The sequence below is a fragment of the Somniosus microcephalus genome, chromosome 11 (genome assembly GCF_052327205.1).
Source record: "Somniosus microcephalus isolate GS21.2 chromosome 11, FLI_Smic_1.0, whole genome shotgun sequence".
NCBI lineage: Eukaryota > Metazoa > Chordata > Chondrichthyes > Squaliformes > Somniosidae > Somniosus > Somniosus microcephalus.
The window spans coordinates 2,015,589-2,030,680 of record NC_140997.1 but is presented as its reverse complement, the minus strand read 5'-3'; the positions used below and the strand labels follow the sequence as shown (position 1 = coordinate 2,030,680).

General features: G+C 49.5%; 1 protein-coding gene across 2 annotated transcripts in view; it reads right to left on the bottom strand.

Moving 5' to 3' along the window:
• Positions 1-15,092, bottom strand: part of unkl (unk like zinc finger) — a 304,546-nt gene that overhangs the window by 193,562 nt on the left and 95,892 nt on the right. The window lies entirely within an intron of this gene.

Here is a 15,092-nt window from a genome sequence, read left to right as displayed (position 1 = left end):
AGTCTGAAATCATCTGCACGCTGAGCTCCTGACTTTAAGGATGCCAAGCTGGACAAGAGACTACTGGAGACCAAGCGCGGAGGAAACAAACTGCAGCCTCGCTTGTTCCTTCAAACTATTCTGTGCTGTAATATTCTATGATTCGAAGTCAGTGACTAATGCTTATGTACAGATTTATTGACTATTGGTTGCTGAGGTAACCTCACTTCCAATTAGTATTCTTTTGTTTTCTCTCACTAGACAGCTAAAGAAAAAAGGGAGCAGTGCTGCACATCAACTCTGGCAACATCCAACAGTGAGCAGACACACAGCCACAGCCGTGCAGTGGATCAAAGGGCAAAGGGACAACTGGACCACAAGTGGCCTCGCGTCATTCCGCAGGAAAGTCAAACAGCTTCTTTAAAAAACACCACATTAATTTGTTCCGACTGGATGGCCCTTTTCAATTAAGTGCTGGGATTCTAGCCAATAAGACTGCATGCTCTCTGCAGCAGCCCTGCAATACAGAAAGAAGTGCTTACTCCTGCAACATATCTTACCTGAGAAATATGTGGAACAAATACCACAGACGATCACATGCCTTAACAGCCACAATAATGACCTTTCTCTGCCAGAATGCACTAATCATTATGGGAATTCAAAACTTGTGCAAAGTGGATTCCAAACCGACCTACTTTATGTTGTACACAGTTGTATGCAGCTGGATTTCCCCTACAATCCTGACATGCAAACCACAAAATAGCTTACAGTTAAAAATCTTTATTTCATCAACTTTAAATATTGTATAGGTGTTAGCAACAAACAGAGTCATTTTCAGCATGACAGTACAGACTGGGTCGCCAACCTCCCGGATTGTTCACGAGTCTCCCGGAACGGTACAGGTACAGACGAGACACATTTCCGCAAGGGGGAAGGAAGAGCATCCAAATCTAGAGCTAACACTTCTACCATCAAAATTCCAATTTGCAGGAGGCAAAATTAGACGGCAATGTGTACCCTGGAAACTAGTTTCCCTGAAAGTTTAAACTAGCTTCTAGAAATAATCAAGGACAGCAAAAAGCTAATCTACCCAATTCCACGACAGCCCACTGGTGATCCCTTTTGTTCTTTCATCCCCTCCCCCATTTCCCAGCCCCTAAACTTGCTTCACAATCCGTTCCATTTCCTGCTTGGTTCCAGTCCTGACGAAAGGTCATCGACCGGAAACGTTAACTCTGTTTCTCTCTCCACCGATGCTGCCTGGCCTGCTGAGTTTTTCCAGCGTTTTCTGTTGTTATTTCGGATTTCCAGCATCCGCAGTATTTTGCTATAGATTAGACAGGATGTACCTACAAATACAGCCGGGTGTTAATGTTGTGCAGAATGAAGTTTGCGCTCTCTATGGTGACATGAACCCATACATATTGGCTGCCTTAATTGGTTTAAAACATATTTTATATATTAAAAAAACATAATTTGGCTTCAGTTTTACTTGATAAATGGGTTAGGAGAGTGAAAATGGATCAAGTACCCGTCACCCAGAGGAGAACCAGGCACAGTTCCAGCACCTTTACGAACATGTTTTGTTTTAAAAGAGAAAGCTCCTTTCACACAACTGTTGACAAAAGGTATGCAAAGATAAATATTTAATGCAGTTTTTATCTTGAAATCTGGAAATGATTGAGCGGTCAGATACATCCATAGATAAGTTTATTAATTAACATTACTTTTTAGACAAGTCTTCAGACAAATGCTTCGCTGGATATATTAACATGATGAAACAAACACTAGATTTAAAAAGGGATTTTTAGGGCTCGGCGGAGGGGCCCCCGATTGTTCTTGGTGCCCGAGGGCTCTGGCGGTCACTGCGGACCGAATGGCCTGATGGTGGACAGGGATTTCTGATAAACGGGACAGGTAGCTCAGGAAAGTGTCGTCAGACGTGGAGAAGAGTGCAGGGATTTCCGCTCAGGCTGGGCAATTCGTTCAGAATGTCTAACCTAACTTTATACGGTAAATACAACATACATAGAAGATAGGAGCAGGAGTCGGCCATTCGGCCCCTCGAGCCTGCTCCGCCATTCAATGAGATCATGGCTGATCATCCAAATTCAGTACCCTGTCCCTGCCTTCTCCCCATATCCCTTGATCCCTTTAGCCTTCAGAAATATATCCAACTCTTTCTTGAATATATTTAATGAACTGGCCTCCACCGCCCTCTGTGGCAGAGAATTCCACAGGTTCACCACTCTCTGGGTGAAGAAATTCCTCCTCATTTCAGTCCTAAATGGCTTACACCTTATCCTTAGACTATGACCCCTGGTTCTGGACTCCCCGGCCATCAGAAACATCCTTCCTGCATCTAGTCTGTCCAGGCCTGACAGAATTTTGTAGGTTTCGATGAGATCCCCTCTCAATCTTCTAAACTCCAGTGAGTATAAGCCCAATCGACACAATCTCTCCTCATACGTCATTCCTGCCATCCCAGGTATCAGCCTGGTGAATCTTCGCTGCACTCCTTCCATGGCAAGAACGTCCTTCCTCAGGTAAGGCGACCAAAACTGCACACAGTACTCAAGGTGCGGTCTCACCAAGGCCCTGTACAACTGTAGCAAGACATCCTTGTTCCTGTACTCGAACCCTCTTGCTACGAAGGCCAACATACCATTTGCCTTCTTAACCGCCTGCTGCACCTGCATGCTTACCTTCAGCGACTGGTGCACAAGAACACCCAGGTCTCTTTGCACTTCCCCTTCTCCCAATCTATTGCCATTCAAATAATAATCTGCCTTCCTGTTTTTGCCACCAAAGTGGATAACCTCACATTTATCCACATTATAGTGCATTTGCCATGTTTCTGCCCAATCACCCAACCTGTCCAAATCGTACATCTTTTGTAAACTGTGGACAAATGTCATGTGATCTGACATCATGTGATCAGATGCCACATGTTCAAACCTCCAGGAATACATCCAACCAGAGTTGGCAACCAGAGTACAGACCCACGGGAACACGAGATGATTCTTCTCCCGAGCTCAGAAACTCGAAGGCCAATTGTAATGCCCCAAAATCTGCCCTGGGCGAGATCAATTAACACAACACAGATCAGGGATGGAGCATTGGATTTTCCTATACACATTGCTCAGTGTTACAGCAGCTGTATGAGAAAGGCTGGGTATGCTTAGAGTGGATAAGTCGTCTGGTCCAGATTGCCAAGGGAATTGGGGGAGGAGTAGGGTTGCAAAATTCTGGGAATTTTTAAAAGAGGAAACTTTCCATGGGAATTTTCGGGAATTGAGTTTTTTTGCACACTGATGGTTTTTGTCTCTGACCCGTATATTATCTTTGTCATCAAAATAGACATGCTGTTCCATACAAATAAAAACAGGCTTTCAAAACTTTATTTAGGTTATAATTTTGAACTTTATTGAACCCCCCACAAAAAAGACCCATCTAAAATTAAATAAAAAGAGCGTCAGCTTATTTAGCCTGTAATTTGTCCTTATTTTGTCCCTTTGAGTCTTCTACTCCTCATTGCTCCTCCTGATTCTCTGACTCTGGCTCTGACGTGTCCATTTCCTCCTCTGTGTCAGTGTCTAGCTGTGTGGTGGACACTTCTGTATCTGGCTCAATAAGTTGTAGGTTCGCCCGGATAGCCACCAGTTTCTCCACTCTCTTGTTAGTCAGCCTGTTGCGCACCTTTGTATGCGTATTCCCAAAAAGTGACCAGTTTCGTTCAGAGGCCGCTGATGAAGGTGGGATTTGGAGTATCACCGATGCAATAGGTGACAGGGCCTCAGATGCACAAAGTCCCTTCCACCAGGTATGTGCACTGATATGCTTGCATGATTCCCACATCCCATCCCCATTCCAAAGACCTTGCTTGGTAGAGAACTTTGCCAGACTTCCCAGAACTTTGCCCACATCCAGATTGAGATGGTGTGAGAGGGTAGAAATCACACTGTAAGCGCTGTTGATCTGTTCTCCAGAAAGTATTGGTCTCCCAACATGCTTTGGGTCCAGCATGTATGCTGCAGCATGAATCGACTTGACACAAAATTCTTGACGCGTCTGTATGAATTGAACAATTGCCTTCTCCTCTGCTTTGAGCAGCAGGGATGTGGGTAGGGCAATGCTGATTTGTTCTTTTAAATCAGTAAAAAGCCTGAGAACATCTGACAAGACAGCGTCATCTCCTTCAATCTGAGCAATTGCAGATGCTACTGGTGAGAGTAGTTTAAGGCTGCTAACCACTCTCTCCCAAAACACATCATCCAGCAGTATTTTCTTGATGGTGGTTTCCATATCCCCAGACTGGGATATTGCCATTTCTTGCAGCGACTCCTTACCCTCCAGAAGGCTGTTGTACATTATGACAACTCCACCCCATCTAGTGTTGTTGGGCAGCTTCAGTGTGGTGTTCTTGTTCTTTGTTGTTTGCTTGGAGTTGTAGGTTGCTGCAACTACCTGTTTTCCCCTGACATATTTAACAACTTGCTTGGCTCTCTTGTCCAGTGTTTCCATGGTTCTCAAACCCATGATGTCCTTGAGGAGCAGGTTGAGCCCATGAGCTGTGCACCCAATAGACGTAATATGAGGGTAGGCCTCCTCCACTTGAGCCCAAGCAGCCTTCATATTCGCAGCATTGTCAGTAACTACTGCAAAGACCTTTTGTGATCCAAGATCGTTGATGACCGCTTTCATCTCATCAGCAATGTATGTGCCTGTGTGCCTGTTGTCCTTCGTGTCTGTGCTCTTGAAGAACACTGGGAGAGGAGTGGAGTCGATGATGCCTTCCCCTCGTACATTTGACCACCCATCTGAGATAACTGCAACACAGTCTGCCACCTCTTATTGTTTCTTTGAGCTTTCCTTGGACTCTTGTTATACTCAGCCTCCAGCAAATAAGTAGACAAAGCATGTCTGGTGGGAGGACAGTACGCAAGGCGAATAACATTGAAAAATCTCTTCCAGTGCACATTGGCTATTAGAATGAGGGGTGAGCCTGTTGCATATACAGCTCGAGCAAGGCACTCATCTGCATTCTTCTGGCTATGGTTATCCATTGTATCAAAGAACCTTCCAAGTGGGCCAGGAGTTGCTGATAAGGAGCCTGATGCTGAATGAGAACCATCATCTTCTTGAATGGAAGCAGAGGAACTCTGGGCTGACTGCTGTGAGCTTTGAGTGAAGTTGTTGCATTTGGATAAATGCTGCTGCATCTTTGTGGCATTCTTTTCATATGGCTTTGTACGGTGTTTGCACATGTACACAGTCTTTCCATCTTTAATGCCTGGGGTAAAATGCTTCCACACATCCGACGGTAAACGTGGCATTGTACTAGGCAGAGAAATAAAGGGCATTCGTCTGTGTCGAACTGGGCGAGTAACTTTTTCCTGAGGCTCCATGTGATGGAAACATGACCTGTGCACGCACAACGCTACATCACCAATAGAGGGAGCTAATCGCTCATCCACCCAATCAGGACACATCTGTTCACAGTCACACAAAACTTGTAATTATTAAAACAAGCCAAGTAAGAAGATAAACATACATTAAGAAATTCCTTAATAATTAAGATTGCATCTCTGTTAGTAATTTTGAGAGGAGACCTGTGGGAAAAGCGGTACTTCTTATATATATATATATAATATACTATTATGCTAGCATGTGCTTTTTTGGGGCAAAATTCCCAAGTTAAACTTCCCATGGAAAAGTTCCGGAAATTTCCTGGAAACTTTTCACCCCTTCGCAACCCTAGGGAGGAGATAGCGGAAGGGCTTGCCATAATTTTCCAATCTTCCCTAGATGCAGGGGAGGTGCCTGAGGATTGGAAAATGGCAAATGTGACACCATTGTTCAAGAAAGGGTGTAAGGACAATCCTAGTAACTACAGGCCGGTCAGTTTAACATCAGTGGTGGGTAAAGTTTTAGAAACAATAATCAAGGAAAAAATTAATGGACACTTGGAGAGGTTTAAGCTAATTAAGGAGAACAAACATGGATTTGTAAAAGGCAGATCATGTTTGACTAATCTAATTGAATTTTTTGATGAAGTAACAGGGAGGATCGATGAAGGGAATGCAATGGATGTTGTCTACATGGATTTTCGGAAGGCGTTTGACAAAGTACCACATAGAAGGCTGGTTAACAAAATTGAGGCTCATGGAATAGGTGGGTCAGTGGCAGCTTGGATAAGGAATTGGCTTAAGGACAGAAAACTGAATTGTGGTAAATGGCTGTTTTTCGGACTGGAGGATGGTAGACAAGGGTCAGTGCTGGGGCCACTGCTTTTTTTGATATATATAAATGACTTGGATATTAGAATACAGAGTAGAATTTCTAAATTTGCCGATGACACCAAACTTGGGGGTGTGGCAAAGTGAGGATGATACCAATCGACTGCAACAGGACATAGAAAGGCTAGCAGAATGGGCAGACAAGGGGCAGATGGAATTTAATAGAGAAGTGTGAGGTGATGCATTTTGGCAGAAGGAACAGGGAGCGGCAATATACACTTAATGACACAGTTTTAAAGAGTGTGCAGGGACAGAGGGACCTGGGAGTTAATGTGCATAGGTCCCTGAAGGTGGCAGGACACACTGAGAGAGTGGTTAGCAAAGCATATGGGATCTTGGGCTTCATAAATAGAGGTATTGAGTACAAAAGTAGAGAAGTTATGCTGAACCTTTTGATATGCCTATCAATTAGTCCAATAAAAGGCGACGAGTTAAGAACGTAACTGAAGGTTTTTATTGGCTAAATAACAGAGCCCACCCTCGTGGGTGATCCGATCCAACAGGGAGGAATACTAGCCAGTCAGCTACCTTTATACCTGGGCAGGTAATGGGCGGAGTCGGAGGTGGTCAGCCCAGGTATAACAGTGCGACAAGAGGCGACCTCGTGTAGTGATGTGACAGTGAGAACAGTGAGAACAATATACAGTGATAACTATAACAGTGGTTTACCACATTCACCCCTTGTTTAGATTAGAGTCCGGCGGGGTGAAGTGTATTACCAGCTCTGGTATGTCAGTCTGTCCGGAGGCTTCGTTAGCCTCTCCGATCGTCGCAGCGGCGGTGTTACATTATCCGGTGTTAAAGCTGGTGTCTGCGTAGTCGGCAAAGGCTCGTGGGGTTCCGGCATGCCGTCTACCTCGGCTGGACTCGGGGGGTTGGGAGGGGGGGGTGAGGGTGCGAGGTCTCGTAAGGAGACAGTGTCCTCCCGTCCGTCTGGGTAAGCCACATAGGCGTACTGGGGGTTGGCGTGCAGGAGGTTCACCTTCTCGACCAGGGGGTCCGTTTTATGGGCCCTCACGTGCTTTCGCAGCAAGACGGGTCCCGGAGAGGTCAGCCAGGTTGGTAGGGTGGTTCCCGTAGTCGACTTCCTGGGGAAGACAAACATTCGGGCATGGGGGGTGGTGTTAATGGCAGTGCAAAGTAGTGACCGGATGGAGTGCAGCGCAATCGGGAGGACCTCTTGCCAGCGGGAGGTTGGGAGGCCCTTAGACTTTAAGGCTAAGAGGGTGGCCTTCCATACCGTCGCGTTCTCTCTTTCCACCTGGCCGTTCCCTCGGGGGTTGTAGCTGGTGGTCCTGCTTGCTGCAATACCTCTCTCCAATAGGAACTGACGGAGTTCCTCGCTCATGAAGGAGGCGCCCCGGTCACTATGTATATAGTTCGGGAACCCGAACAAGGCGAAGAGTTTGTTCAGGCATTTAATGACCGTGTTACTGGTCATGTCTGGGCAGGGGAAGGCAAAGGGGAAACGGGAGTACTCATCAACGATGTTGAGGAAGTACACATTACGGTCGGATGACGGTAGGGGCCCCTTGAAGTCGATGCTCAGACGCTCGAAGGGGCGGGTGGCCTTGATCAGGCTTGCTCTGTCCGGCTTATAGAAGTGCGGTTTGCACTCAGCACAGATCTGGCAGTTCCTGGTCATGGTCCTGACCTCCTCGATGGAGTATGGCAGGTTGCGGGCCTTAATGAAATGGTAGAGTCTGGTGACTCCGGGGTGGCAGAGGTCATTGTGGAGGGTCTGAAGTCTATCACTTTGCGCGCTGGCGCATGTAATGCGTGAAAGAGCATCAGGGGGGTCGTTCAGTTTACCGGGCCGGTACAAGATCTCATAATCATAGGTGGAAAGCTCGATTCTCCACCTCAAGATTTTGTCGTTCTTGATCTTGCCCCTCAGCTTGTTATTAAACATGAAGGCAACCGAGCGTTGGTCGGTGAGGAGGGTAAATCGTTTGCCTGCCAAGTAGTGCCTCCAGCGCCGTACTGCCTCCACAATTGCCTGGGCTTCCTTCTCGACCGACGAGTGTCGGGTCTCGGGGCCCTGTAGGGTCCTTGAGAAGAAGGCTACCGGCCTACCCTCCTGGTTAAGGGTAGCGGCTAGGGCGAAGTCGGATGCATCGCTCTCCACTTGGAAGGGGATTGACTCATCCACTGCGTGCATTGTGGCCTTGGCTATGTCTCCCTTAATGAGGGAGAAGGCCGCGCACGCCTCTTCCGTGAGGGGGAAGGATGTGGTTTTCAGGAGGGGTCTGGCTTTGTCCGCATAATTGGGTACCCATTGGGCATAGTAGGCGAAAAGCCCCAGGGTTCTCCTAAGTGCTTTTGGACAGTGGGGGAGGGGTAGCTCCATGAGGGGGCGCATTCTTTCGGGGTCGGGGCCGATGACTCCGTTCTCTACTACACAGCCAAGGATGGCAAGGCGCGCTGTGTTAAACACGCATTTCTCCTTATTGTAGGTGAGGTTCAGCCGTTGGGCCGTACGGAGGAATTTCTCCAGATTCACGTCGTGGTCCTGCCGGTCGCGGCCGCAGATGGTGACGTTATCTAGGTAGGGGAATGTGGCCTGCAGTCCGTTCTGGTCAACCATCCGGTCCATCTCCCTTTGGAAGACCGAGACCCCGTTGGTGACACCGAAGGGGACCCTAAGGAAGTGGTATAGGCGCCCATTCGCCTCGAAGGCGGTGTACTGGCGGTCCTCGGGGTGGATAGGGAGTTGGTGGTAGGCCGACTTAAGGTCGATGGTCGAGAATACGCGGTATTGTGCAATCTGATTGACCATGTCAGATATGCGGGGAAGGGGGTATGCGTCCAGCTGGGTGTATCTGTTTATGGTCTGGCTGTAGTCGATGACCAGGCGATTTTTATCGCCGGTCTTAACGACCACGACCTGGGCACGCCAGGGGCTGTTGCTCCCCTCGATGATGCCCTCCTTCAGGAGACGCTGCACCTCAGAGCTAATGAAAGCTCTGTCCCCAGCGCTGTACCGCCTGCTCTTGGTAGCGACGGGTTTGCAGTCGGGGGTGAGGTTAGCGAACAGGGAAGGTGGCGGCACCTTGAGGGTGGATAGGCTGCAGGTGTTACGCGGTGGGCGGTTTAACCTTCGCTGGTTGTCGACTGTGAGTGGGGGGAGGGGTCCACCGTATGCTAGGGTTACACTTTGGAGGTGGGATTGGAAGTCCAGCCCTAGTAGGACGGCAGCGCAGAGCTGGGGGAGGACGAGGAGTTTAAAGTTTTTATACTCTGTACCCTTAACCGACAAGGTCACAGCACAGTAGCCGCTAATGTCCGTGGCGTGGGACCTCGATGCCATCGAGATTCGGTTGCGCGTTGGCAGGACAGGGAGGGAGTAGTGGCTCACCGTGTCTGGGTGGATGAAGCTCTCCGTGCTTCCGCTGTCGAACAGGCAGGTCGTGGCGTGGCCGTTTACTTTGATGTCCATCATCGACTTGGACAGGTGGTGTGGGCGGGCTTGATCCAGAGTGACGGAGGCTAGCGTGTAGGTAAGCGAGTCGTTGTCGTCTGCGGGCGAGGCGGTCGTCGGGTCCGGGGGCCCGGTGGCAGTCGGGCGTGGTGTGTAAAATGGCGTCTCCCACGAGGTAGGACAAAATGGCGGAGAAGATGGCTGCCCCCATAACTCACATGAGGCACTATTGGGGTCGGTTGCCTTGATCAAAGATGGCCGCCCCCATGACTCACGTGTGGGGATACTGGCCTCAGTTGCCGTGAAAGAAGATGGCCGCCCCCACAGTTCGCATGAGGCACTGCTGGCCTCTGAAGATCCGCTCCTGCAGGCCTTAGAGAAGTGGCCTTTCTTCCTGCAGGTTGTGCAGGTAGAGTTCCTGGCTGGGCAGCGCGACCTCGGGTGCTTCTCCTGGCCGCAAAAGAAGCAGCCGGCGGCCCGATCGCGGGTGCCCGATGTCGGAGCCGGTACCGGGGGTGGCGGGCCCGGTCGGGTCCGGGACGCCGACGCTGAGGTAGGTCCCGGGGGCGGCGCTGCGAAGGGTATTGCGGTAGGGGTCGGGCCCGAGTCCCAGGGTCGCGAGCAGTACCTGGAAAACGCCTCCTGGTCCTGATGGGCCACCTCCAGGGAGAGAGCGAGGGCTTCAGCTTTGTCCAGGTCGAGGTCTTTAGCTTCAAGCAGTCTTTGCCGTGAGTAGTCGGACCGTAGGCCTTTCACAAAGGCATCGCGGATATTATCTTCCGTATTTTCAACAGCCGTCACCGCTTTAAAGTCACAGTTCCTGCCGAGTGCTCTTAGCGCCCGTAAAAATTCAGCTACAGACTCTCCTGGCTGTTGCGGGCGGGATCTTAGGAGGTGCCTGGTGTACATGTAATTTACCGGGCTGCGGTACTGCTGTTTCAGTAGGTTGATAGCGGCCTCGTACGTAGTCGTGTCCTGTATGAGTGCGTATACTCTCGGGCTCGCTTGGGCGTTCAGAAGTCTTAGTTTGGATCTCTGCGGGGCGCCGGATTCTTCCAGGTAGGATTCGAAGCAGTCCAGCCAGTGTTTGAAGTTGAGGGCTGCGTTTGGTGCCTGTGGGTTTAGATCCAGGTATGGTGGTTTCAAGGCTTGCAGCCAAGCCGGCTGGTGTGGCCCGTTGTCTGGAGGCTGCTGTTGCTGTGCTGCTGGGTGAGCTCCTTGCTGTTGCTGTTCATTATCAGACATCTTTAAAATTTAGCCAATAAAATTGATATGCCTATCAATTAGTCCAATAAAAGGCGACGAGTTAAGAACGTAACTGAAGGTTTTTATTGGCTAAATAACAGAGCCCACCCTCGTGGGTGATCCGATCCAACAGGGAGGAATACTAGCCAGTCAGCTACCTTTATACCTGGGCAGGTAATGGGCGGAGTCGGAGGTGGTCAGCCCAGGTATAACAGTGCGACAAGAGGCGACCTCGTGTAGTGATGTGACAGTGAGAACAGTGAGAACAATATACAGTGATAACTATAACAGTGGTTTACCACACCTTTATAAAGCGCTGGTTTGTCCACAACTGGAGTGTTGCATTCAGTTAGGGTCACCACACTTTAGGAAGGATGTGAAGGTCCTCGCGAGGGTGCAGGGGAGATTTACCAGAATGGTTCCGGGGATGGGGGATCTCCGCTATAAGGACAGGTTGGAGAAGCTGGATTTGTTTTCATTAGAGCAAAGGAGGTTGAGGGGTGATTTGATAGAGGTGAACAAGATTATGACGGGTTTGGCTAGGCTAGACGGGGAAAGGCTGTTCCCACTAGTTGATGGTACAACGACTAGGGGACACAGATATAACGTTTTGGGCAAGAGATACAGGGGGGGGATGTGAGGGAAAACTTTTTTACGCACCATTGACCAGAAACTTAACTGGACCAGCCACATAAATACTGTGGCAACAAGAGCAGGTCAGAGGCTGGGTATTCTGCGGCGAGTGTCTCACCTCCTGACTCCCCAAAGCCTTTCCACCATCTACAAGGCACAAGTCAGGAGTGTGATGGAATACTCTCCACTTGCCTGGATGAGTGCAGCTCCAACAACACTCAAGAAGCTCGACACCATCCAGGACAAAGCAGCCCGCTTGATTGGCACCCCATCTACCACCTTAAACATTCACTCCCTCCACCACCGGCGTACCGTGGCTGCAGTGTGTACCATCTACAAGATGCACTGCAGCAACTCGCCAAGGCTTCTTCGGCAGCACCTTCCAAACCCGCAACCTCCTCCACCTAGAAGGACAAGGGCAGCAGGCGCATGGGAACACCACCACCTCCAAGTTCCCCTCCAAGTCACACACCATCCTGACTTGGAAGTATATCGCCAATCCTTCATCGTCGTTGGGTAAAAATCCTGGTATTCCCTCCCCAACACTGTGGGAGTACCTTCACCACACAGACTGCAGCGGTTCAAGGCAGCAGCTCACCACCACCTTCTCAAGGGTAATTAGGGATGGGCAATAAATGCTGGCCTTGCCAGCGACGCCCACATCGTGTGTGGTGAGGACCTGGAACTCGCTGCCGACAGAAGTAGTGGAAGCGGAAACACTCAAGAGGAGACTGGATAGGCTCTTGAGGGAAATAAGCTTACAGGGCTACAGGAATAGAGCAGGGGAATGGGACTGACCGGATTGCTCTACAGAGAGCCGGCACGGACTCGATGGGCAGAATGGCCTTCTTCTGTACCGTTATGACTATGACTCTATATTTACCACAGCATTTTGGGCGGGGGGGGGGGGGGGGGGGGGTGGGAGAGCAGAATCTTTGTATGTAATTTTGATGTGTTTACACATCTCCACAGAAATTCCTATGGCTTCAAAGAAATGTACTTTATAAGTTGACTTAGCCCATTTTGCCTAACATTATCTGCTTATTATATCTATATATATCTATATATCTATAAATATACAGGAAACTCTTTGGTATCCGGCACCGACGGGACCGGGATGGTGCCGGTTGATTAAAAAATTCCGGATGGCGGAGAGGGTTATCTACTGAGCGCGGGAGAGACAGCCTCCTGTTATTGAGGTGTTCGGACTTCTGACAGCGCCAAGAAGCTGAGTAGTGGCAGTTTGGAGAACTACCCCCACTGACTAACTCGGCTACCGCGGGAGGCTCAGACTCGGCAACATTTCCAGTTATTGTGTTGTTTTCGGAGTAAGAATTTTGCCGGTTAATAGAGAATTCTGGATATTTAGGTGCCGTTTAAATGATGGTTTCCTGTAAATATAAATATACACACACACACACTTGGCAATTTCACAATGTGCAGAGTAGGAATGCACAGGAAATAGCACTGAACAAAAATATAACACAGGTCACATCTTTAAGAAAGAAACACAGCATATGGTCTACCCAGACAGCTCAGCTGCTTAAGCTAATCAATTATAGAGCCGTACAGAACAGGGAGGTCCCTTTATCCAGTTCTGAAGAAAGGTCATCGGCCTGAAACGTTAACAGTTTCTCTCTCCGCAGATGCTGCCTGACCGGCTGAGTGTTTCCAGCATTTTCTCTCTCTATTTCAGAACAGGAAGATCCCAGCTTCAATCCCCATTGTGTGTCATGCGACGGTTCTCAATCAGTATGCGAGTTAACTCACATGTAATACTCATGTATTAGCTAATCACAGCCAGGCCCTCAGGCTGCTGAAAGTGGCCTCAACAACTCTGGATTCGGGAGAATAAAATCAGCTCGTATTCCGACTCTGTTCCAGGGCCGAGTGCACATGTGGCTGTCAGGCAAACGACAACATCTTGTATTTATATAGCATCTTTAATGTAGTAAACGGTCCCAAGGCCCTTCACAGGAGTATTATAAGACAAAAAAATTGACACCGAGCCACATAAAGAGAAATTAGGGCAGGTGACCAAATGCTTGGTCAAAGAAGTAGGTTTTAAGGAGAGTCTTAAAAAGGAGGAGAGAGGCGGAGAGGTTTAGGGAGGGAATTCCAGAGCTTAGGGCCCAGGCAGCCGAAGGCACGGCCACCAATGGTGGAGCGATTATAATCAGGGAGGCTCAAGAGGACAGAATTAGAGGAGCGCAGATATCTCGGGGGGTTGTGGGCTGAAGGAGATTAGAGATAGGGAGGGGCGAGGCCATGGAGGGATTTGAAAACAAGGATGAGGATTTTGAAATCGAGGCGTTGCTTAACCAGGAACTAATGTAGATCAGTGAGCACAGGGGTGATGGGCAAACGGGACTTGGTGCGAGTTAGGACACAGGCAGCCGAGTTTTGGATGACCTCAAGTTTACGTAGGGTGGAACGTGGGAGGCCAGCCAGGAGTGTGTTGGAATAGTCGAGTCTAGAGGTAACAAAGGCATGGATGAGGGTTTCAGCAGCGGATGAGCTGAAGCAGGGCGGAGACGGGCGATGTTACAGAGGTGGAAATAGGCGGTCTTAGTTATGCTGCGGATATGTGGTCGGAAGCTCATTTCAGGGTCAAATATGACACCAAGGTTGCGAACAGTGTGGTTCAGCCTCAGACAGATGTTGGGGAGAGGGATGGAGTCAGTGTCTAGGGAACGGAGTTTGTGGCAGGGACCGAAAACAATGGCTTCGGTCAGAATACGTGTTCATATATCTCCTCCCCCCGCCCCCTCCACCCCACCAACAGCTACTCAAGGCTCATCCCCTAAACACCAAAGGCAACTGAAGAGAAGACAGGATGGCACCCTCCGTGACCACAGTCAAAGAGCAGGAAGTATAGAAAGGAGAGGCAGGACAACCCAGAATCACTCGGAGAGTTCAAAACTCTGGGAAACTAAAAGTAACCATGCAGAGACATTTAGATTTTTTCTCAGGATGTGGCTGTCACTGGCAAGGCCGCCATTTACAGGAAACTCTCTTAACCGGCACCTAAATATCCAGAAATCTCTCTTAACCGGCAAAATTCAGGAGTAGGTTCAGGTAAGTTTTACTATATATTAGTAGCCGCATAACCGGAGTTCCTGGATCTGTGGCTGTGCAACAGGAACTCCTGGGTCTGTGGCCGTGTAACCGGGGCTCCTGCACCTGTGGCCGTGTAACCGGGGCTCCTGCACCTGTGGCCGTGTAACCGGGGCTCCTGCACCTGTGGCCGTGTAACCGGGGCTCCTTGATCTGTGGCCGTGTAACCGGGGCTCCTGGACCTGTGGCTGTGTAACCGGAACTCCTGCACCTGTGGCCGTGTAACCGGGGCTCCTGCACCTGTGGCCGTGTAACCGGGGCTCCTGGATCTGTGGCTGTGCAACAGGAACTCCTGGGTCTGTGGCCGTGTAACCGGGGCTCCTGCACCTGTGGCCGTGTAACCGGGGCTCCTGCACCTGTGGCCGTGTAACCGGGGCTCCTGCACCTGTGGCCGTGTA